The sequence below is a fragment of the Nyctereutes procyonoides genome, unplaced genomic scaffold (genome assembly GCF_905146905.1).
Source record: "Nyctereutes procyonoides isolate TBG_1078 unplaced genomic scaffold, NYPRO_anot_genome, whole genome shotgun sequence".
Taxonomy (NCBI): Eukaryota; Metazoa; Chordata; class Mammalia; order Carnivora; family Canidae; genus Nyctereutes; species Nyctereutes procyonoides.
In genome coordinates, this window is record NW_026575020.1 from 14,411,342 (window position 1) to 14,434,960 (window position 23,619).

Genomic DNA, 23,619 nt, shown 5'->3' on the forward strand with positions numbered 1-23,619 from the left:
ATTGCACACTAGCACATGTTAACTGTTGACAAAACTTGACAGATACGGTGTCTGTTTTTATTAGGGGTTAAATAAAGACTTCTGGCAGTGGGGTGGTAGGGGTCTGGTATGGAGTGGAGGGCCGAGATTTGGTGCTAGATGGATCTGAGGATAGATCATGACTCTTCACTTGGCTCTAAGGCTGTGAGATCATTTCTTAAACTCTCTGAGTCTCCAGTCCATTCGTGTGTAAAATGAGGGAAATAAAACCCACTTCATAGGACTTTGTGAGCATCCAAGAGAAAATATATGCACTCAGGAGCCGTGAGCACCCTTCCATCTCACTGCATTCCCTTGAGATATAGAACCTGCACTCACAGGAGAACAAGACGGTGTTACCCATTGGACGGGCATTCACTGAGTGACCGGTGCAGAGACCCTTGTCAGGTGCTGGGATGAGTCAGCTCAGGGCCAAGTCCAGGTTAATGTCAAATGAGAGGAGAGAACAATGGACATGTTCAGGCTTTTATGCTTCTATTTAGGCTTCTGATCTGAAAGCCAAATGTTGACTTGTTTAGTAATTATTTTTTAGATCTTTTTAAAAAATTGTTTATTCATGAGAGACAGAGAGAGAGGCAGAGACATAGGCAGAGGGAGAAGAGGTTCCCTGTGGGGAGCCCAACACCGGACTCGATCCAGGACCCCAGAATCACGATCTGAGCCAAAGGCAAAGACTCAACCACTGAGCCACCCAGGTGCCCCTGCTGGCTTGTTTATATAAGAGTTTACACCCAACTTGGAGCTGATCTGGAAACCTAGCTGAGTTTCTTTCTTTTCTTTTTTTTTTTTTTAAAGATTTTTATCTATTTACTCACGAGAGACACACACACACACAGAGGCAGAGACACAGGCAGAGGGAGAAGCAGGCCCCACGCAGGGAGCCCAACGTGAGACTCGACCCCAGGTCTCCAGGATCACACCCTGGGCTGTAGGCGGCGCTAAACCGCTGAGCCACCCGGGCTGCCCCTGGCTGAGTTTCATTTCAGGTGGGCTATTTTCAATGGGTTGACCTTTCTGCAACCTTCGACTGTCAGAAGCAATCTGCAGAGAGGAAGGAACACAAGGTACCTCCCTAGGCACCAGTGTAGGGGGAGGTGTTGGCCCTTGGAGGGGATGTACCATGAGCCCAGGGAGACCTCTGGCCCATTCTTCCTGCTCTGGGGAAGACCCCCCATGAGTGACCATCTACCAAGGAGTTCAGAGATGAATGATCCCACCGTCAGGTAGGAACGGGAGATAGGATGGTCCTGGAGTCTGCAGCCCGAAAAAGAGAATCATGGCAGCTAGTATGTGTTGAACATCTACTACGAGCTAAGTGAGTTGCTTAAGGCTTCACACCAGCATCTTAGTCGATCCCACATCAACTTTATGAGGGAGTAAGGCTTATTATCACAGCTGAGAACATTGAGAAGTCAGGCCTCCTGCCCAAGGCCATGTGGTGCCCACAAGACAGAGCCTCAGATGTGAAAGCATGGCACCCAACTCCCACCTGCTGGCCACACAGCTTCTCCAGATGCATCAGGTTCCTTGAGTGCATCTTCAGGCAAAATCTACCTTCTTCCTGGCACAGACACCCCTCTACGCAGAAGCCTCTACATCCTACTTGGGGCCACTTGTCTGCACATCGAGATGCCAGAGGTCACTTGGTCCTGGGTCTGAACCCTACCAGACCAACACGCCCAGCCTAAAGTACAGAGGTAATTCCTGGGGCTCTGCCCCGCCTAAGGAAGGGGCAAGGGCCTCTCTTCCCATCCCCCCACGCTCTCTCTCTCTCTCTGCCCCTTGCTCGCCTGTTGGAGCCAAGGAGAGCCGAGTTTACCTCCCATTTGCTTCTGTGCTGTGTCCTTGCCTTCCATGTCCTTACAAAGGCTCTTCTCTAACGTGTTGCTTAGGTTTAGGGCCCAGAAGAAAGGAAAAGAGGAATAGCTGAGGCCTTAAGCACGTCTATGAGGGACCAGGAGAGACACTCCGGCCTTCTAGAGCCAAATGAAGACTCTGTAAGCGTTCAGCGTCCTGAAATTGTGGCGCTTCCCGCCCCCCCACATGCTTAATACAAGCTGACAGCCTGCATTGTTCTGCCAAGACAAGGTAGCCGAGTCCCAATGATAGGGTGAGGGGAGCAGAGGGACAAAGGCACAGGAGCCGAGGAGGGGCGAAGGCAGGGGGTGAGAAATAAAGAGAGACGGCCGGTGGGGGGTGCCTCTTAATCGGGGGCCTGGCAGGAGACCCTGGGAACGGCAGCCCACTGACAGTGGGGACCAGGAGCTCCAGATGGCTTTTTGTCTCGATGCAATAAAAAATGTAATCTGACAGGCCCTGGGATGGGGCTCAGGAAACAAAAGTGTGCGGGCGGGGGAGGAGGAGTGAGAGTGGGCAGGGTTAAAGGTAGCGAGTCTGACAGAGACAAAAAGAAGCTACTGTCTCTTCAAGCAATTATAGGCTTTGCAAATGACATTTAATTCCAGGGGTGCACACGGGGACAAAGCCAGTTGTTTTCTGGTCTTGGCGAGGGGAGGCGGATGGGAAATGCTCTGGACATTTGGCCCCTGAAGGAAGGTGATAACTTTGCCAATTAACCACGATGTTGGTTCTTTGTATCCACACCACCCTTCCCCCTCCCCCAAAGTCATTAGGGGATGATATAAAGATACAGGGCTTCCTGGTGCAATTTAATTGCTCATAGACGGGAAAGTGATGAGCTCTGTCGTCCTGTGCAGACGTCCTGTAGGAGACCAGATGCCATATTAATACGGCTTCTCAGAGGGGGACACACCCCCACCTGCTTCACCCGGAGTATACAGGCGCCCAGGGAAACAGTGGCACCTCTGTGGCCTCTGATGAGGCTGTCGATTTGTATTAAGTAATCTCTACCTTTTGAATCACTCCATGTTTTCTCTCCAAAAGTCTTGGTTGCTGTGTGGACAGCAGGCTCCTGATAAATATTAAACAGTGGATGCAGATGATGTCTCCAGATTTCATTGTAGGGGACAACTTCTCCAGGGGACAGATCACACTGTAGAACCATGGCATGGTCACCGTGACTGGATAACAGGAAGTTTAAGGTGTGAAGTTTTAAGGATTTTAAGGCAGGAAAATGGGGTGGGAGGTTTAGTGGCTACTAACAAGAGCCTGTGAGCAAGACAAAAATAATAAGCCTGGAAAGTGCACAGTTCTGGTGAAGATGTAGGGAAATGGGGACATTCATGTGGAGGGGAGGGAAGTAAGTCTCTTTCAAAAACAGCGTGTCGGGGCGTCTGAGTGGCTCAGTCAGTTAAGCATCTGACTGTGACCTGACCTGTGGCTCAGGTCACAGACCCAGGGTCCTGGGATCAAGCTCCGTGTTGGGCACCCTGCTCATGGAGAGCCTGCTTCTCCTCTCCTCCTTGCTCGTGCTCTCTCTCAAATAAATAAATTAATAAATAAAATAAAATAAAATAAAATAAAATAAAATAAAATAAGAAAACAACATGTCAACATTGATCAGAATGTTAATGTCCACACACTGTGAGAGCCACAATTCCACAAATCCACCCTATGGCTGTATGACAGATGTGTGCAAGGTGGTAGGCATAGGGTGTTCATGGCAACCCTATTCACAATTTTAAAAAAGGAGAAACAATCTTAAATACCCGTCATTACGGAAATCAGTGGTACATCCATACAATGAAATACTCTGCAGTTTTTAAAAATAAGAAGGAAATCTATACCTACTATCATGGAAAGACCTTAAAGGCACATCGTTGAGAGGGGGAACAAAAGGGGGCATCTGGGTGGCTTAGTCAGTTAAGCATCCAACTCTTGGTTTCAGCTCAGATCATGATCTCAAGGTCATGAGATCAATCCCTGTGTCAGGCTCTGCGCTCAATGGGGAGTCTGCTTGAGATTCTCTCTCTCTCTACCCTTCCCACACTCACACATGTGCTCTCTCTCTCTCTCTGTCGAATAAATAAGTAAAGTCTTTTAAAAAAGATTTATGAGGGGATCCCTGGGTGGCGCAGCGGTTTGGCGCCTGCCTTTGGCCCAGGGCGCGATCCTGGAGACCCGGGATCGAGTCCCACGTCGGGCACTCGGTGCATGGAGCCTGCTTCTCCCTCTGCCTGTGTCTCTGCCTCTCTCTCTCTCTCACTGTGTGCCTATCAAAAATAAATAAATAAAAAATTAAAAAAAAAAAAGATTTATGAGAGAGAGAGGTACAGGGAGAGAGGCAGAGACACAGGCAGAGGGAGAAACCAGCTCCATGCAGGGAGCTCAATGTGGGACTCGATCCTGGTACTCCAGGATCAGGCCCTGAGCCGAAGGCAGACACTCAACTGCTGAGCCACCCAGGCATCCCAATAAATAAATCTTAAAAAAAAGAAAAAAAAAGAAAACCTAGTCCAAAAACAATATATACAACATGATAGCATGTATGTTGAAAAAAAAAAAGCCCTAAAATACTTAAATATGGGTGCTTGAGCAAATATATGCACATAAATGCACAGACAGTGGTCATCTTTGGAGGGTTTAGGCAAAAGGAATGGTGGGGAGAGGATTGTGAAGGACCTCTTTAATGTATTATGCTTAATTTTTATAATGCAAATATCTATTCATTATACAATGAAAAATTTTACATATGTATTTGACAAATATCAATGGTTCTTTTTTAAAGATTTTAGTTATTTATTTGAGAGAGAGAGTACAACTGTGGGGAGGAACAGAGGGAGAGGGACAAGTGGACTCTACACCCAGAGTGGAGCCCAACTCAGGGCTCGAGCTCATGACCTTGCGATCATGACCTGAAATCAAGTATTGGATGCTTAACCAATTGAGCCATCCAGACACCCTACAAATACCAATGTTTTTAAAGCATGTTTTAGAGTCTGTTCAGGGCTTGAGCCCCAGTAACATGTCTCTCCCGGTCTACAACTGCATTTTGCTGTGCCTTGGTGCAGAGGTTAGTAATGGCACTTGCTGTGTAATGCTGTTGAAAGACTCAGGTGAGACAGGCACTGAATTGCTCAGCGCCCAACACATGCTCAGTAGCGGTTAGTGTGGTTACAAGGAAGGAGAGGGACAGAGGAGCCTAAATGCCTGTTGCCTTCACACCCAATGCAGGGCTCAAACTCACAACCCCAAGATCAAGAGTTGCCTGTTCTACCCACTGAGCCAGCCAGGTGCCTTAGGTTATGCCTCTTTTCAAGGAACCCCCCACCTGGGCAAAGGCTTTTAGGGCAGCATAGGTCCTTGGCCATCAATGGGACTTTGCTCTCATTTGGCATGACTTCCAGTCCCTGAAGAGTATTAATTTTGGAAAAACCACCACCAGAGCTATTAACTGAGCAGACAGAGGCACTGACTTATTAAATATATGTTGAAGGATTGAGTGAAAGAGAGAGAGAGAAAGCTAAGATTCACCCCTACAAAAGTAGAGTGTATCCCTGGCTCTCCTCACAGCAAGGCCTTTTGGAGGAAACAGGACAGGATGTGAGGAAAGCCCATTGAGTTTCTATTTTATTCAGAGGAAACTAAACCCAGAAAAGGCAACAGTTCCTCTAGAGATGCGTAGCAAGTGGCCCAGATAGAAGGTGGTTCTGAGTCTCTAGATCAGGGCAGTCCAAGAGACGTACCATGAGAACTATGTATGTAGTTTAAGATCACTTAGGAGTCATATTTAAAAGGGAAACAAGGGCAGCCCGGGTGGCTCAGCGGTTTAGCGCTGCCTTCAGCCCAGGGTCTGATCCTGGAGAAGACCTGGGATCGAGTTCCACGTCGTACTCCCTGCATGGAGCCTGCTTCTCCCTCTGCCTGTGTCTCTGCCTCTCTCTCTCTGTGTCTCTCATGAATAAATAAATAAAATCTTTAAAAAATAATAAAAATAAAAAGGGAAACGAGACAGGTAAAATTAATTCTAATAACATGTTTTATTCAGCTCAATCCATCCAAAATATTATTTCAACATATAATCTATATATGGTGACCTTATTTGACAATACTGCACGGTAAATCTCAAATTTGCTAAGAGAGTAGATCTTAAAAGTTCTCATCACCAGGAAAAAAAATTGTAATTATGTGTGAGGATTAATGGTAAATGAACTTACTGTGGTCATCATTTCATAATATATATAAATATCAACTTACCAGATTGTGCTTCCAAAACTAATACCATGCTATATGTGAATTATATCTTAATTTTTAAAATTAAATTAAAATTTTTTAAAAATTGAATTATTTTATATCCTCCTTTTGCATAGTAGGTCTTCAAAAATCTGCTGTGTATTTTGCCTCATAGCACATCTCAAGTAGGACAGTGTCCCGTCGCTGGTGGCTGGGGGCTACCACCTAGGACAGAGCAGCTCCAGGATTCCTTCAAGTGTCTGACTACAGTCCCAGTGTGTGCAGGTGTTGGGGCAGGTGTGGCTGGGGGTGGCCTGGGGAGCCCTGAAAAGAAATCCATGATTGGGAGTATGGATTCATGAGTGTGCATTCATGAAGTTGCAGCCAGCAGCAGCAGACCAGCTTTAGAAACAGATGCGAATAGGCCAAAGAGAGCTGCAGCCACACCACAGAACCCAGAGAACCCAGGGGCTGAGCAGAGAAACCAGGCAGGGGGGTGGAAGTTGCGGGACCCCTGGAGAAGGCCTGGCCGGCTCACTTAGCAAGAGCAGCTTCCAGGAGCCCCTGGGTGGCTCAGTTGATTAAGCATCTGCCTTCAGCTCAGGTCATGATCCTGGGGTCCTGGGATCAAGTCCCATATCGGGCTCCCTGCTCAGTGGGGAGTCTGCTTCTCCCACTCCCTCTGCCCCCGCCCCACCCCCGCCACTCGTGTTGTCTCTCTTTCTCTCTTTCTCAAATAAATAAATACAATCTTGAAAAAATTAATAAGAGCAGCTTCCAAATACCAGTGAGGGACCTCTTCCTTAAATCAGAGGACCCAGCCCCGTGCTTCCTGTGAGTTTTGCTAGGGAGGAATACCACTGCATTTGCTACTTTTCCTGGGTCTAGACCACCACCCAGTGCACAAGCCTTTACTCATTCACTCCAAGCCAAAGTGAACAATGCAAGCTCAAGATGGCAATGCAAAATCTTTTTTTTTTTTTTTTTTTTTTTGGCAATGCAAAATCTAACAGCACTTAGGAAACAGCCACCTCGTAGGGATTTGGCATCAGGAAGCCTGGGTGCAAATCCCTGTCCCACCCCTTACTAGCATGTACTCAGGGCAACTGACTTTCTGAGCCTCCACTTCCCTAGTTATAAATCGAGGGTGCTAAGCATGCCAACACAACTACGGACCTCATAGGGCAGTTGGGAGCATAATGGGGAAATGGTGCATGTCAAACCCTTTACAAAGTGTTCGGCACACAGGAAGTCTTCCCCTAATGGCTGCTACATGCAGGCAATCCACAATTTCCTGCATTATCTCCCTTGACCTTGGGGCTGCAGGCAGCCATTGCCGTCATCTGGCTGAGAAACGAAAAGAAGGTAGCCTGATGACTTGCTCAAGGTCCCCCAGCTGATACCTGGCTTTGTGACTCCTACCCTCTGCTCTTTCCATGATGTTTCTGTTTAGTGTGGAAGATGGGATTCTTTTTGCTTTCTCTTTAGCTTTTTAGTCTTGGTTTTTGATGTTTGTTGTTGCTTCTAACCAAGAGGCAGGGCAAAGCTTTAAGAAGCTGGTATCTCTCCATCACTTCTGTTGGTCAAGGTCATCCTCAGAGGGACTCAGACTGCACAAGGAGGCCTGAGGGGAACCAGGGTGCTGCTCGAGCAGCTAAAAAGCCAGGACTGAACAAAGAGTACAGGATGGTGAGGCTCAGGTATGTGGCGAGTGGGGTGGGGGGAGATGGGCTGCAGCAGGGGTGTCTATGAGATGCTAGCTGGGCCTGGCTGGGCTCACGGCCCCAGATCTGGAAGGCTCGCTTGGAGGACCTTGGTGTGAGTCCAGAAGCCCCACTTCCTCATGCCGTCTTGTCCAGATGAGGGCAGGCTTCTCATCTCCAGAGGCAGGGAGCAGGCAGGCCACCAAGAGTGAGGCCACCACTGCAAACCCTCATGGGGTCCAGGACAGATGTGTTGTCCTAGAAGCCACCTTGGAAGTCATCTTGTCCAAACACTGTTTTGCAGTAGACAAAAACTGAAAAAAAGAGGCAAGGAAATGTGCTCTTAAGAGTAGCAGGGCCAGGTTTCTTGCAACCGCTTACAGGAGGTGGTGGGTGGACATGCATGCAGGGTGGGACTGGCCTAAGGCCAAGGGCGGAAGGGAGAGGAAGAAAACGTGTCTGCAGAGGACAGAGGCTACAGGCCTGCTCCAGCCATCTGCACAGAGAAGGTGGCCCGAGCCCTTGTCTGGCTCACTCAGAAAAGCGGGATTGCCATCAGGATGAGTGACAGCCAGAGGGATTTGGAGCGGAACTGACACAGGGCAGCCTCCCTGCAAGACTCCAAAGGACCATCTTCCATAAAAGTAATCCCAGGATTGCTGACTACACACCCTTAACTTGGGGGAAATGCAGTATGAAGTATTAACACTACACCTGTCCTTGGGGGATGATTTACAGCCTCAAGTCGGCTGAGGAGGAGAGATTGAAACCAAATAAGATTGCAGGTGGTGGGACTTAGATTGGAAGAGAAGAAGAAAGTCTAAGACGTCACACCAAAGAGGCCAGGGTACCCAAAGAATCAGCAACATGTTTCTCTAGGGCTCAAAGGACAGGGTAGGCGACAGTCTTCATTGAAAGTTTAGAGGCTACAGACCAGGAGATGGATCTGAAGGCCCTGTAGGGTGTCTCTTACCCTGAACAATTCAGTTATTAGAAGACCATAGGTGGTCCATTCTTCTCGTTGGCAGCAAGAACCAGGCCCGGCCTGCCCCTGAGCAGGTAGGTCCCTTCCAACTTGGAGCTTGCCTGGGTGCAGGAGGTGGGGGAGTGAGATGGGCAGTGGGAGTCCTCAACCTCCCTCCTGCTCTGGTGTCTCCTCTCCACCAGACGGGAGGAGGGGGATGGTTCTGAGCGACCCTCACACTCTCACAGCGAGAACATTAATGCATATGGCCAACGTGCTCAGAGAGCCCGAAACGGGGGCGTTAGCCAAGGGCTGACATCATTAGAGCAAATGACGGCTATTAGTATTACGCTATTGTTATTATGTTTGCTCTCTCAACCCTTAAATCACACTCCATCTCGCGATGGCTCGCATTTTATGTAATTATAGCTTATATAGGTAACAAATGGATATTTCTGCAAGCCGAGGAGAGAGCCTTCTGCATACATTAATTTGCTTGATTAGTTCTCTATTTGGTATGCTTTGTTCCTCCAAACTCCCCTTTCCTGTCCAGCTTCAACAGAAAATTAATGAGTTTTAGCACCTTGCAAAAGTGGGCTGTGCCATGGGAATTCCTCGAGTGTACTCTGGGTTTTAAATCCACACATTCAGAGGCTTCCTAAAGGTTATGCAAAGGTTAACAAACAATTAATATGTTGAATCAGTGTGCTAAATCTGTTTACTCAGTCTTTGCAATCTAAAGGCCATTAGCCATCAGCCTCAACATTTTAGATTGATCTGTCTCTCTCGGAACCCACCCCTACTCTGTCCCTTGGACAATTTGGGTGAGAAAGAGAAAGAGAAAAGCTGAATTGAGAGTAGGAAAGATCTCTGGAAAGTTGGGGTTTTCTTGCTGAGACTCCAAGCTTTGGGAAGAGTCCTAATAGACTTGATAAAGTGTGTTGAAAGTTTCTAGAGGACAACGGGGGATGAGATGCATTTCTGCCTTTTTAATGACGAGCGCAGTTTGAGTTAGGCTTATGAGAGGATGCCGAGTTCCTGTGTTCATTTCCTCCCTCGTTTAGAGGGAGAAGGGGGTGGGGAAGAGGTAGAGGTAGGAGCCAAGTCCCACCTTGGGGCATTCACAGAAAAGAGGCCTCCCACCACTCTGTCCTCCTAGAACAAATTGCAGAGTAGTGGGGGCCCAGAATGTTCCTTCCCTTAGCAGGCAGAGGAAGAGAATAAGAAATGGCCACCTTTGGGGTGCCTGGGTGGCTCAGTGGTTGAACGTCTACCTTTGGCTCAGGGAGAGATCCTGGGGTCCTGGGATCAAGTCCCGCATCAGGCTCCCTGCAGGAAGCCTGCTTCTCCCTCTGCCTGTGTCTCTGCCTCTCTCTGCGTGTCTCTCATGAATAAATAAATAAAATCTTTTTTTAAAAAAGAAATAGCCATATTTAATCCAAGTGGTCCCCCTAGGGGTCTCCTAGTTCCACAAAGAAACTCCTCCTTCTCCACCTTTTAGGATGCTGTTTGTTGATGATGATGATCTTGGCAACATGAGGACAATGACCTTGATGAGACCAGCAACATGCTGTCCCTCCCAGCCTGGCTCCTTTAAAAGAAGCTGTGTGCTGCCCATATAATCTATCTCTAGCCCACGCTCAACAGGAACAATCTTCCATGTTGACCTGGAACCCCCTCTTCTTTACCTGTTCCCATCTTTTGTGGCTTGCCAATCAGCTTGTCTTCCTACCTAGGACCAGCTTTTTGGATGACCATTCTTGGGCACGGACTGCCGGCTTTGGCCTTGGGGTGCTTTCTTAGACATCATTTGACATTTCTTTAGGACTCTGGTCTCTGGGGAGCTGGTGTCTCCAAGGAACCCAAAAGAGAAACACAACCCAGAGGACACCAGGTGACAACTGTTCTGGTCAACCAAGACCTAGCCAGACCCTTAAATCTCTGCCCCACTCCTCTTCCACACTGGCTGAAGCAGAGACAGCCCACCAAGTCGGACTGGAGGGAAGACCAGGGAGAGAACAGAGAAGGAGCTGCCCACACCCTGCACCCACAAGCCAAGCTTGGGTGGCAAGGGTGGGGGGTGGAGGGAGAGAAGCATCACATTGCACTAGAGTTTCATAGGAGATTGGACTTAAGTGAGTTTATTACCTGAAGAAATGAGACTTTTCACTAGTACCTGAGAGTATCCAAAAAGCAAGAGAGGGGGGAAATGAATCCCCAGAGTCAGTGTGCAGGGGCAGTGGGCAGGGAGGACTTTGCTTTCTCTTATGCCCTACCAAGCCCAGCTCGTTCAATCATCCAGTCACTCCATAGTGTCCCTTTTTTGCGCTGAACTGCATGACTTAGATAGAGAGTGGAAAATAAACTCTATCTTTTTTCTTTTAAGATATTATTTATTTGGATAGCCCCGGTGGCCCAGCGGTTTAGCGCCGCCTTCTGCCCAGGGTGTGATCCTGGAGACCTGGGATGGAGTCCTGTGTCGGGCTCCCTGCATGGAGCCTGCTTCTCCCTCTGCCTGTGTCTGTCTCTCCCTCTCTCTCTCTCTCTTTCATGAATAAATAAAAATCTTTAAAAAAAAAAGATTTTATTTGACACAGAGAGAGAGAGAGAGAGAGTGTGTGTGTGTGTGTGTGTGTGTGTGTGTGTGAGAGAGAGAGAGAGAGAGAGAGAGAGAGAGACAGCACACGAGCCAGAGGCAGAGGCAGAGGGAGAGGGAGAGGAAGAAGCAGACTCCCGCCTGAGCAGGGAGCATGATGTGGAGCTCGATCCCGGGACCCCAGAGTCATGACCTGAGCTGAAGGCAGACGCTCAACTGACTGAGCCACGCAGGCACCCCCCAAACTCTATCTTTTCAAAAGAAAGAAAAGAGCTTCATGCTTTGAATTTCAAAGTGTTCAGACTGACAAAAAAGTGTCCTGACTAGAGACAGGACTGACCAGCAGAGGAAGGAGATGAGGTGTATTCTTGGGACTTAGGACATAGATTTCTTTAAGGTTTTGTGTCTAAATGAGATTACAGATTTCAGCAAAAAACAAGTTAGGGGGTGAGCTCTGGGTGCACATTAGCCACCTGAACCATGGGGTCCAGGTGGGTAGTTGGAGTATCTGGTGTCTTTAGAATATTAATGTATTCCTCCAGCATAAACACACCCTTTTGTGCAAATTCCCGAGAAATGCATGCTCGGCTTGCTCCTGGGTTGTATGGGAGAAATGCCTTGAGGAGAGAACTGTTTGCAGCCAGGATGAGTTCGTTCCATGGAGCTCCCGGGGGAGCCCCGGTCTTCTGATTGCAAGGCAAGGTCTCCGAGGCCATGTTTCATGTCTAAAGAAAGAAAATAGTTTCCTTGTTTCGAGAAATGCCAAGCTGATGATATGAAGGAAAAAGTAGATAAGCTCTCCCCTGCCCTCTGAATCATTCAGGCATTTTATGCATAGATTTTTATCCTTAAAAACAGAGAGGGGAATTAGGTCTGTTTGGGAGGGCTGAAACCACTGGATCCGGCTTGCCCGGCGGTGCCTGTGTTGATTGAGGAGGTGGCAGTGCTGGACGACAGACGCTGGAAAGACTGGTCCTCTGGTTCCACAGCCAATGCCTGACACCCAGCGCCGTGCACCCCGCAGCGACGGCCCTGAGGGAGAACAGGCTGGCTCGGAGCCCACGGGCCCTGGGGGATAGAGTCACCCATGCCTTCTCCTGCCCCTGCCAGAGACCACCCCCCGCCGCACCCCCCCAACCCCTTACCCCCCATCCCTAGCAGCGGCCTGCACAGGGCACTCTGTGTCCTGCACTCTTCACTCCCCTGCTGAGCCCAGAAGCCCAGGCCAGAGCCCCGGTTCGTCCTGGGCAGGACTGGGGCTCTAACCTGGCATCCTTCCCTGCTGGGTCTCACTCTCAGTTTGGGAGGATAAAGTTGCTGGGGACTCTGGGCAAAATGCTTCCGGTTCATAATGAAAGGGAAGGAGCGTTCTGGCCTCCTGCAGCCTGGGTGGGAGCAGGGATGGGGGTGGGCAGGGGCTGACCGCTTGCAAGGAGACAGGGAAGGATGCCGCCACCCCTTCACGAATGCTTCTGCCACCAGACTGGCCTGTACCAACGAGGAGTAGACTCAGTGGCCTGCTGGGCCCTGCCCGCCTGTGGGAGGAAGTGCAGGCCCCAGACGGATGGGGCAGCTCTCTCCAGACGGCTGCCCACCAGCACCCCGCCACTCGTGAAGGGTGCCACGTCCTAGCCTGAGCCTCGGAACATGGGGATGTGCCTTCTCTCTGCTCCCTTCCCCTCTCCTGGTGGCTGCAACCGTGGCAGGCCAGCCTCACCGCTGTAGACAAAGCAAGGCCTGGTGGCAGGAATTCAGGTCAGTCTGACTGTGTGGAAGACTCGCCTCGGACCGTGATACAAGACAGAAGTAAATGCCTACTTTATATGAGGTACTCAAGGACCACTGGGCCCCTTGGTTACAGGGCCTGGCTTCTAACCAATATACTCCTCGTGCCTCTCGACCGAGAGCGCCCAGCGCTCACCTCCTTGCCGTCCCCTCCAGAGGGAGGCCCAGAGAAGGGCCGCGGAAGGCAGCACCGCCACACAGGGAAGCTCTCCCTGACATGTAACCTAAGTGAGACCAGAGGCGAAGAATCAAACCCCAAGCCCCTCTGGTTTCTCCTCCTTTCTTAATTATAATCCCATTTGTAAGCCAAACCTTGTCATTCTGTCTCCCCTAATGGCTAGTTTCTATTCTGAGATTCTCTCCACCCTATTATCTTTTGCAATATTTAGGAGCTCAGGCGAGGAAGGGGTAAGGCCGCTCCTTTAGCACGCCCAACCTTCTCTATCTTTTTAAATATTTCAGTTGCTCCCAGTCCTTATTTTTGCATTTCGATTTCCTGTGGTACAGTCCATTTATCTCGGTCACTCCATCAAGTTTTCCCCAGCTGTCCCCCCTTATCTTCCCCGCTCCGCGCTGACTGAAAAGTACCTCCATTATCTTTGTGGCCACTGTGCTGACTGGAGGGAAAGCTGCAGATTGTCTTGATAGGGAGACGTCTGAGGGAAGACTGGGAAGCGCTTTGCCCAGCAGAGGCCAAAGTGAAGTGTGTGACCTCAGCGGCGACTCTCTCAAGGTGAACCTTCCCTGGTGGCCTCCTCCTCCAAAGGCGTTTATAAGGGTTCTCCTCTTCTTTCCTGGTGACAGCCAAACCTTCCTGCCATGCCTTCGTCCTCCCTTGGGATGGGTTTGCCGAAAACCTCACCCCCCTCACCCGGCCTCACATGGCCTCGACCACTGAGTACCTGAAGTATCCAGACATCCCCCTCAGGACACCCACAGGCCATCTCGAGGTTACCAGGAGATGAGTAGCTATCCACCCCTAGAATTCTCAAACCACGATTTGAGAGAAAAGTTCTATCTTTACTCTCTGGAATGCTGAGGATCTTGAAGTGGAGAGTCTCTCCTTGGACTATGTTGTTTCCTCATGTGGAGGGCAAAGCATGGGGATGAAAACAGATGCCAATCTGTGCTTTTAAAGGTGAGAGCGGGATCCCTGGGTGGCGCAGCGGTTTGGCGCCTGCCTTTGGCCCAGGGCGCGATCCTGGAGACCCGGGATCGAATCCCACATCGGGCTCCCGGTGCATGGAGCCTGCTTCTCCCTCCGCCTGTGTCTCTGCCTCTCTCTCTCTCTCTGTGACTATCATAAATTAAAAAAATAAAAAATAAATAAATAAATAAATAAAAATAAAGGTGAGAGCTAGGGTAGCCCTGGTGGCTCAGTGGTTTAGTGCCGCCTTTAGTCCAGGGCCTGGTCCTGGAGTCCCAGGATCGAGTCCCACATCGGGCTCCCAGCATGGAGCCTGCTTCTCCCTCTGCCTGTGTCTCTGCCTCTCTCTCTCTCTCTGTATCCCTCATGAATAAATAAATAAAATCTTAAAAAAAAATAAAAATAAAAATAAAGGTGAGAGCTAGGTCCTGCCCCAGATCTCTGCGTGGCAGGCCTCACTGGAGAACCCTCAGCTCTGTCAGGTTTGGTGACAGATGGGACCAGATGGTAGCCTCACTGTAATCACACTGGACGGTGGAGGGGAACAGGGGATGGATGGGTCACTGTTAAGCAGTCTTACTGATGTGTGGTTAACCCATGTGGATCAGGAACACATAAACAATCGTCCTTTGTCTCAGGCCGTGGTGTATCATCACATCTGTCCAGGATCCATGGATAATTGGGGATCCTGCTCTCAGAGGACAAGGCCTTCAACCTCAGCTCTTGGCCTTGTGCGGCCACCCCTCTCAGGATTGAAAAGGAACATGGGGATCCCTGAGTGGCTCAGCGGTTTAGTGCCTGCCTTTGGCCCAGGGCACGATCCTGCAGTCCCGGGATCGAGTCCCACGTCGGGCTCCCGGCATGGAGCCTGCTTTTCTCTCCTCATGTGTCTCTGCCTCTGTGTGTGTGTGTGTGTGTGTGTGTGTGTGTGTGTGTGTCTGTCATAAACAAATAAATAAATCTTAAAAAAAAAAGAAAGAAAAGGAACCCCCCTATGCCCCCCTAGGGATCCTTTTAACCCACTTCCTCCCCTTTCCCAGGGTTGCATTACTACTCAATCCCTGGTACACATTTTTATCATTTTGCTCCAGTGCATGTGATGACTCTGGAACTGGGGGACAGGGTAAGAGACGTGTGTTTGGAACCTGCCAGATGGACTCCTGTTAGCAAATCTCTTGTGCGTTATAAGCCCTGCAAGCTACAGACCTTCTCTGAGGCTTTAACACTTAAGAATTGCATTTATCTTCCTGTAAGAGAGACCTGATCAATGTGGCCTAAACAAGATAGAGATTTATCTCTCTCGCGTTACAAGAAGAAAAAAAAAGAAGAAGCCAGAATAAGGCAGCCCAGAGCTGATCTGGTGGCTTCCAGGCTCCTTCCATGCTTCTGTTCCACCACCTTCAGCATGTCACTTCCATCCATGGGGTGCCTTCATCGTGGCTGCTGGAGTTCCAGTCACCATGTTTCATTCCAAGCAGCAGGAAGGAGAACGAAAGAGCTTCCACTTTCATCTCACTGACCATATGTAGCTGTAAAGGAAACTGGAAACTAGTTTGTCAGTTGGACATGCTGTCCACAGTCTCAGGACTTAGGGAAAAAAGAATAAAATGGATATCCAACAGGCCAATGGGAAGGTCTGCCACAGAGGTGGTCAGAGCAAAGGTCAAAAGATGAGGCCCTGGCATCAAATGCATAGGTTTAAATCCTTTGCTCCGCGAATTACCAACTATAAAAGCCTTGGCAATTTACCTACCCTCTCTCCATTCTCACCCATATAATGAGAATAACCATAGCACTGACCTCATTGTTGAATACTATTATTGCTTGATTATTGGGAATCTACAGTGCTCAAGTGCATGCTAAATGCTAGTCAGATGCCAGTTATCATTATTCTTCTGCCTGTAGTCACATTATTGATGCCCTGACTGTTCCCCTACCCAGTAGGCACCTTTTCTGTCTGACCACAGAGGAAGAAAGGGGCTTGGGGCCAGCTGAGGGGGAGGAGGGTGGAGAAAGTTTACAGTGCATCTCTTTAATTTCCCACTCCCAGAGCCCAAGAAACTCAAGCCACTTTAGAATGTCCCTTTACTTTCCTCTCTCTCTTCCTCCAGAAAGGGCCAGGGTGCAGGGAGGAGAGAGGAGGTCATGCAGAATGATGCCCCCTCCCCATCCTTTCTGCCATCTCAAGCCCCAAGTTCAAATGCTGAAAATGTCAGCCCTCCATCTAGTCATCCTCAAGTCCCTAAATGTGCATAACCTCGTTCCAGGGGCCCAGGGCAACCACTTGATGCCTGCTCCAAGGAATCATAGTCTAGAACAGGGGTCAATAAACTACAGTCTGCAAGCCAGACCCAGCCCAGTGGCTCTTTGGGTAAACAGTTTTATTGGCACCCAGTCACCCTCACGTGCATACACATCGCATGTGGCCACTTTCACAGGACAACAGCAAAGCCAGAGCAGCTACAACAGACACACTGTGCCTCATAAGCCTAAAATACTTACTTTGTGTCTCTTTACAGAAAAAGCATGGCAACCTCTACTCTAGCTGGAGAAAAGGAAAAGGAACATATTTTTGAACATACCAACACGTATACATAATCAAATAGGACACTGAGTGGTATATGTAAAGATACAGGAAAGGACTCCAGAGAACTTCCAGCCCCCGGGAAGCCCTGGGCCCCCACACGGGAATGAGAAGAGCAGATGAGGACATGGTCAAAGACAACGTTAACCTTACCTGTAACGTTTGGTTTTATGAGGAGGATAGACTTGGGTAGTTAAAACCTAATTTTTAACAGAGTGCATTGATTGCTAGAAAGTGTGACATGTTTAACACTTTTATAGACTCCTAATAAAGTGTAAATTAATATAACCCTTTTGGAAAGCAATTTAGAAAATATATAAAGAGCCTTAAACATGCTCGTACTCTTGACCTCATAATTCCACTTCTGGGAATCCATCCTAAGGCTATAAACTAAAATGTCAAAAATATTTATGCACAAATATGTCCACCGTGATATGACTTATAGTGGCAAAAAGCTAGAGCCGCTCAGATAGTCATATCAGAGTTGAATAAATTACGACACAGTCATATGATAGAATCTTTTTTTTTATTTTTTTTAATTTTTATTTATTAATGATAGTCACAAAGAGAGAGAGAGAGAGGTGCAGAGACACAGGCAGAGGGAGAAGCAGGCTCCATGCACCGGGAGCCCAATGTGGGATTCGATCCCGGGTCTCCAGGATTGTGCCCTGGGCCAAAGGCAGGCGCCAAACCGCTGCGCCACCCAGGGATCCCGATAGAATCTTATATAGTCATTAAAATTATGTTGACAAAAACTTTATAAATAATCAAAGGAAATCTAAGTGAGTGAATAGGATACAGAGTTGGGTGCAGTTTCATCAAAGCTGCAATGAAAAAATTTAACATTTCCACCCAGGCATACGCAAATGTCACAGTGTTACCTTTGGAGGAGTGGATGATTCCTGGTTCTCTTTCTATGTGTATATTTTTTTTCCTGAAAAATGTTGGGTTTATTTTCATAACGGGGAATATGGATATCATCTTAGACCATAGGGGCGTTGAGAAGGTTCATAGAGAGCCAAGTGGATCAGACTCTGAGAGTAGGAGACGGAGTTAATCACTTCATTCCTGTAGAGTCAGGAGAGCAGAGCAGAGGGAAGGGGGAGATTTACACATCACTCTGCCAAACTAGCAGGTCAGAGCATGCCCTGTGTATGCAGCTGGATCAGGTGCCACCTTCCCCTGCCCATCCTCCACTGCTGAAGACCTCAGGCAGGAGGGGGGAGGGAGCTCGAAGGACTGAGGTTTCCATTTCCTCCAGGAGCTGGAGTCAAGCTCATCAACATCACCTCCTTGGGTATCAGCAGAGAGGGAGGGAAGAGATTGTGAAGGAAGGACAAGAAGGCTGGGGTAGGAGTGGGGTGACTCCATTCATTTTCTTTCAAGGGTCTCTGAGTCACAGAGATCCCCGCCCTCTGCAGGTTTTCCTCCGGCTCAGACCCCCTGCCCAGTTCCCAAACTGCCAGGCAGGCTCCTCCCTAGTGTTGTGTTTTTTCTTAGCAGTAACAATATTTGGACTATTTGGACTTCTCTTCCCTCATCCAAAGAAAGAAAGAAAAGAATATCAAAGCTGGGTCCTCAATCCATACAGTTTTTAGGGGGAGCTCCAAGACACCTGGTCTTCTTGAAGGCAGCCAATTCAACACTCATGGGAGAGTCCTCAGGAAACAGCTATTATCTGGGTCCCTTCAGACCCAAGCTTCTCAAGTCCTGGCATCGCTCTGACTTAGCTCCTTGACCTTGGGCAAGATAGCTACACTCTCTAAGTCCCCATTTGCTTCGTCTGAAGCAAAAAAGGGTAGGGGACAATCTTCCAATCATCGTCACTGTAAATATCAGAAATCATTTTTTTAATGTGTCCCCCCCACCGCCGTGCCCTCATGCAACGATTGGCACATAGCAGGTGCTCATAGAAGGTCATTCATAATGTATGAGACTACATTTCCTGGGCACCCTGAAGGTGTGAGGGGCAGAATCAGGTACTAATCTCAAAGCAAAAAGGCAAAAAAGAACCATAAATCCTTTTTAATAATATCTGGAAGGTCAGTCTTCCAGAAGCAATTCAAATCCAGGCCTCCCTTTCACCCCCCTACTCCTCCCCTCCGCCGACCGCTCCCCCAGTGCAGCCCGTCCAGAGCCCACGGGCCTGGAGCACCAGAGCAATTATTGTAGGAGCCATTCACTTGGTAATTAGGCACGCAGGGACCGGTGACATCCCTTCTGCGAAGTTCTTCGAACCGGTGACTTAGGCGGTCCCTGGCACCACACTTCCCACGCGGGCACCTCATCTCTTCCGGTAGACTAAGGGGCCCTGGCGGGCGAGGCTGCTTTCTCTAGGTCCTGCTCTAGTTCTCTCTTCAGTAGGCGATTGAGCCTTACTTGCCGCACACTGGAATTTTGTGTTTTCTTTAGGCCCAGCCCACAGAGAGTGCAGCTATGCTTGGCTGATGCGGGGTAGAATATGTGTAGCCCTAAACACAACAGAAGGCTCCAGGACGGGCTACTCCCTAAGGGGACATGCAGAGAATCTGTAGCTGGAGGGGGTTTTCTACACCCCTGGATGTGTGGCTCCTCTGGTTCTGAGCGGATTGCGGAGGGTGGGGAGGTAAAGCCGATGCTGCCAAACCGAGGGCTAGATCTGTGTCTGGGGCAATGCCAGGACACTGGTTGCTTCCTGCCACCCACAGCTGCTTCTGGGACTCCCGGGGAGCAGTTGCCCTGGGGAAGCCGGACTTAATCAGTAAGCACAGGGGCACAGAGGCCCCACGGCCAAGCCAAATCTGGAATCATTTAGAAAGGGGAGCATCCGGCTCCTCCTCCTCCTCCCTCTCATCTTCGCTCCTGGGTCTGGGGCTGTGGGTCCAGAGAGGGCTAAGAAGTGCCTGCTCCCAGCGGAGCAGCTGTGTCCCAGCCCTCCCTCGGCGCCCGGGCGCCCCTGGGCAGGGCAGGAGCAGTCACAGGCAGCTGACAGCTGTGGCGGCGCCAGGCTCGGGCGCCCACCACATGGCTTCCTTTTTGATTCTGGCCCTCCCCTGGGCTGGCTGCTCCTCCCCTGCCACCAGAGCAGCAAATGGCCAGTGGGGTCCGCAGAGCAGGGGTGTAGGCCAGTGGGGAAGGGTGAACAGCACCTGCTCCCTCTGCACCCTTCTTCCTGTGACATTCACTTCAAAGTCACAGGACGGTGCTTCCTTTCTTTGCTGCATCCCTGCTGATAAGGGAATCTGTTTTCCCAACTGGGAATTCCTATTTCAGCGCTTCTGCTGGTTGGGAGCTCGGAAAAGGACGTTGGGAAAGAAAGCCAGTATTTGATGAGTGCCAGCTAAGCATCACATGCACACCGTTCAGGGCCGGGCTGGACTCCTAGGACGGGGCTGCGGGGCGGACCTAAAGGCCTCAGCGTGCGGGTACCCTCGCTCCTCGCAACATCCCCGTAACATCAACAGCCTCTGGCAGAGTGCCAGTGCCTCCCATCTCTCCCCACCCCTACCCCAGGGCCTCTCAGCAGGGCAAGGATCTTCACAAATGTCTGCTCCCTCGAAATCGCTCGGCCAACAGCACCGGCTGTAGGTTCTGACGGGGAAGGAGCCGCGGAGGGAGAAAGCCCTGCTGGGCGGGGGCCTGGTTCGCCCTCCGCCGCCCTACAGCCCCGAGCCCCGGCGGGTTCCGGCCGCCTCCCGCGACAGGAGAGCGCCCCCTGCTGCCGGAGCCGCGCCGCTGCGCCCAGCCCGACGCGGGGAGCCCCGCAGCACCCGGGGCGGCGGCGAGGGGCACCGCCTGCACTGCCCTCTGCCTGCAGCGGCCGGGGCCTGCACCAGCCCCTGGGGCCAGGCCTTCTCCAGGGCGCTGTGCTTAAGAACATGGGATGGGGCGGGGGGGGGCGGGGGGGGCTGGGTGGCTCAGGGGTAGAGCGGCTGTCTGCCTTCCGCTCAGGGCTAGATCCTGGGGTCCTGGGATCGAGTCCCACATGGGGCTTCCTGCAGGGAGCCTGCTTCTCCCTCTGCCTGTGTCTCTGCCCCTCTCTCTGTGTGTGTCTCTCATGAATAAATAAATAAAATCTTATATATATATATATATATATATATATATATATATATATATAGGCTCTGGGGGCGCCTGGCTGGCTCGATAGAAAGCGCCGGCCTCTTGATCTCGGGGTTGTAAGTTCAAGCCCCACCTTGGGTGTGAAGATTACTTGAAAATAAAACCTTGCTGCATAAGGTCCTGGGCATACAGATGGTTTAACTTCTGAAGCTTCAGTTCTTTCATCACTGAACTGAGATCGTCAATATTCTGTATATCACAGAGATGCTTGAAGGAGATAATTTCACGTAAAACACACAGTTAGCTTTCAATAATAGTAACTACCGGTATTGATTCAGGGGGCCACCTCCACAAGTCAGTGATGAGACAGTCACCGATAAGATCCCTCGACCGGAGTCAGGGATTTGTTTTTTTCAAAGCATTTTCATCATTAAATGGATCGGATCTAGTTCCATGGGCATATTTGAGGGAAACGACTTTGCCTAAAGGCGAAATAAACGCCAGAGACACTCACAGAAGCATCAACCACAAACAATTACTAAACACATTGATCAATGCTCCAAGCTGTGCAATAAAGAAAGGGGGAGAAAAGTTGCATTTGGGGAGAGTCTGACCTGCATTACCAATCTTTACCACCTTGCTGGATTATATCTGTTAACCACAAACATTCTGAATCCTCTCCCGTATATATATTTTTTAAGAAGCCAACGTGGCTCTGTATTCCCCTCCTGCTAGCCTCCCCTACCCCCAATTTCTTGAAATTTGCTCAGCAACTCAGCTTCCTCTGCTTCTGTGAGCTCTGGAACCTACTCACAAACCCAGGTGTTGTGCCCACCACTCAGGCCACTTTCCTGCCCTTGTCCTAGTCACCAGCAGCCTCTGCACAGTGCTTCATCCTCAGGCCTCATCACTCTGCTTGACAGCCTCAGTGACATAGTTGATGGAGCACTCCCTGCCCCTGAACACCTTCTTCCTTCCACTCACCCCTGGTTCTCCTCCCTCCTCCCTGACCAGTCCTTGTCAGTCACCTCTGGCTGAATGCTCATCTCAGCCTCCGCATGTGGGGACTTTCCTACGTTCTGTGTCCAGGCCTCTTTCTCTCTGCCTCCCCTCCAGGGGACTCCCACCAGCCCCATACTTTAAGGGCTGTACACTGGTGATGCCCATGTCCAAGTCTCAGCTTCCTCCTCTCCCTGGACTCGAAAGGCACATCCAGCAGTCTCCACCAACCCCACTTGGAGATCCTATTGGCATCTAACTTGATGTGTCCAAGTGGAGCTCCTGACTCTCCTCTTCTCCCCCCTTTCTCATCGAATAAATGGCAACTTCAGATTTCTAGCTGCTCAGGTCATCCCACTGCCTCTCTTTCTTTCATATTTGACCTGAGTCCAGCAGCAAATCAAGTCAGTCCTCCCTTCCCAATTTATCCAGAATCTGACCATTTCTTGAATTCTCCCCTACTACCCCTTGTCCAGGCCATTATCAGCTCCTGGCTGGTCTCCTAGTTTCTACTCACGTTCCTCTGCAGGAATTTCCAGATAGAAACAGAGAAGAGTCTTTTATTTAAAAAAAAAAAAAAAAAGTCATGTCACTCCTTTGCTGAAAATCCTCCAAAGATTTCCCTCCTCACTAAGAAGAGATTACAGTGGTCTACAGGGCCTTATGCAATCTCACCGAGAGCTTCTCCTACAACTTTATGTCCTACCCCCGCATTCACTTCACTCAGGCCACCTGGCCTCCTTGGTAATGCTGCAGGATTCTGAACAATATTCTGCCTCAGGGCCTTTGCACATGCCGTTCTCTCTTCCTGAAATGCTCTGCCTCAGGGCCTTCACACATGTTGTTTTCTCTTCCAGAAATGCTCTGACCCCAGACCATCACAGAGCTCCTACCCTCACTTCATTTGGTCTCTGCTTAGCAGAGAGGTCTTTCCTGAACATTCTATATAAGACAAACCCTTTCCTGACCACTCTCTGTATAAGTAATCTGAAGGTGGCTTATCAGTGGGGAAGTTAATGCACCAATCCAGGCAAGACACGGGAAGGGCAGTGATATGTTGTGGGGCTGGTGCCAAGCCATGGACTGGACAGCAGGAAGATTTGAAGACTAATGGGATGGGGAAGAAAGGCAAGGTCCAGAGAGACTCCCAGATTTGGGGCCTGGAGGACTGGACACCCACCATCCCTTCCTCCTCTCTATTCCATGCCTCCAGGCTCTGATTCATCCTATTGCCCCCAGTTTATTCACAGACCCATGTGCCTCATGGCATACCCTTGCCGTACCTCAGCTTCCCCACCCATCATCAAGGCAAAAGTAGTCTAAATCTGTAGTGAGGAATAAACAGTTCATAAAAGTGTTTTGGATAGTACCCAGGACATAATAAGCCCCCAAGAAATGGGGAACATGGTCATTATCATCATGGCCTTCAATGCCACAGTCATTATCATCACCAACAGTGTCACTTCCTTTCTACCCTGACCCCCCCATGCTCCTTACCACCTCGTGGGCCTCCTTTTCTACGCTTGGGCACACTCTGGTCTTCCCTGGCTTCATTTTTCTGGGATTTTCAAGGACTCCACATTTCTGCCCTGGAAGAACTTTTTTGCCACAAGACTTTCACTCCCTCTCAAAGTAAGTCAAGTTACAGTTGAGGAGCACCTCCCACCT